This window comes from Trematomus bernacchii, unplaced genomic scaffold, assembly GCF_902827165.1.
Source record: "Trematomus bernacchii unplaced genomic scaffold, fTreBer1.1, whole genome shotgun sequence".
Classification (NCBI taxonomy): Eukaryota; Metazoa; Chordata; class Actinopteri; order Perciformes; family Nototheniidae; genus Trematomus; species Trematomus bernacchii.
Window position 1 is genome coordinate 159,420 of NW_022987528.1, and position 2,198 is coordinate 161,617.

Sequence of the window (2,198 nt, forward strand, 5' to 3'; positions counted from 1 at the left end):
TTTGGCGTAATGTTAATAAATCTACACACACACACACACACACACACACACACACACATTCACGCACACACACCCACAGCGTCACACAGTTGTTGAGTCCTTGTTGTTTGTCAGGTCGGATTTTAGAGGCTTCTTCAGTTGTTGGTTCTCCGTGACATCCGTCTTTTTCCTGGGAGCAAAAACACACAAATTATATTAAATTAAATACAAAATAATAACACTGTTTTAATTTCTACATTTTGAATCAAGGATTTCAATGTTATAAAGAGTATCACTCATTCGGGTTGTATTACATTCAGATCAGTTTTCTCCCAATTATTGGAAGAAAATAAATCATACAGTAAACATGTAATTCCTCTTTAAATGTAATTTTTAAAATAGCAAAATTAATAAAAATGACAGATAATAAACATGTATTGCCAGTCGCTCAAAGTAACCTATTATATTTACAAAGCATTTAAAGTGGACCTATCATGCTATATTTGAATAATATAGTGTAGGACCATACCTATATAAGGCATATTTATACTTTTTTTTTTTCAAAATACCAAACAGATCATGCATTTTAGCCATGCCTCATTTTGCTCAATTTGACAATTTATAGCTCTGTTTGTGCAGGGGCAGATTCAGTGAGAACAGCACCACCTACTGGCCTGGCATATGTACTACAGCGTTTCCAGCGCTTTCGAACGGCAATGGCCGCGGTGGTCTCCTCCTGATTGGTGGAGTTGGCCCAATAGCCGTAGCGCCACCGTCCTGACGTCAGGACAGTGTTCAAATCTGGATCAGTTTTTATCAGATCCGTTGCAGCCCCTTTTTTAGAGATTTGGGTATGGAGGAAAATAGAGAGGGTTGTGTTTTCTGACACTTGGTGAGTTCTCTGGAACACCGGGGACACATATTCATGTATAAAAGACGTACAAAAGTGCATTTTGCATGTTACAGTAGGTCCCCTTTAACTTATGTAGTATAATTTTGAGGTATTTCTATATTCTGCAACTTCTCTACCTTCATTTCATCGACTAATAACATTTCAATACATAGTTTGAGGGGATAATTTAAATGTATATATGAAATGTTGTCATATGGACATACTTGGACCAAGAGGGGAAGCTCTGGAGCCAATTCCTGGATCTGATCTGCCTGACTGACGGGAAAGCAGATTCAATAGTGTTGGCTCTCAAAAACATTATTCAGATGAAGGGCATCCCTGTACATTTAATCTTTGGATTAGGGACTGACGGCGCTGCAGTTATGACAGGTAGGTCAAACAGGTTTTTTGTATTCAATTAAACTGGATTTTGAATATTTCTTTCTTGTTAAATTCATTAACAAATGTATTCAATAGGAAAACACAATGGGGTTGCAAAACAGCTGTCCAACGAATGGCCATGGCTCCTCAGTGTCCATTGTGCTGCACATAGGCTGGCTTTAGTCTGTAAGGACGCATCAGAAGATGTGCCTTACATGGCAACATTCAGAGACCATTTGTAACAGCTCCACCTGTACTTCAGGAATAGTGCAAACCGCTCTGCTTCTCTGAAGGCAGCTGCAGAGGTTCTCGGTGTGTGTGAGCTGAAAGTGAAGGTAAATATTTTAAACCTCAAATAAATTGAGATTTGAATATTTATACTAATTTTTTTTAAACAACTGTTTTATCTGTCATTATTATCAAGTAAAGGACACACGGTGGCTCTCTCAACATGAGGCTGTAAAAAACCTCAGTAAAAATATCTCTGCTGTACTGGGAGCCTTGGCAGAGGAAGTGGAGACCCGTAAATGTCCTACTGCTAAGGGACTACTCATTCCTTGCCACCTATTGCTTCATTGCCGCCCTTCACCTGGCACGTCTCTCTAAGCTCTTTCAAAGGGAGGACGTCATGTTCCTGGCAATCAAAGAGCAGGTGTTTACTTTTTACTAACCCAAATCATCTGCTACATTTTCAATTCATGTTGATTTTGCAAAACATAGGTTACCACAATTTATCTTTTCATCTGAGTCAATTTGGTTAATTTCCTAGGTCCCTGTCACACTGGCATTGCTAAAGGGCATAAAAGATGCTGGGGGTCATCAACCGGGCTCACACTTGGCCAGACTAAATCAAAGTCTTGATGACCCTGACACGACTCCTGTCCCTTTAAGAGACATGCTGTCCAATGGGAGAGCAGATAAACATGACTCCTGTCCCTTTAAGATA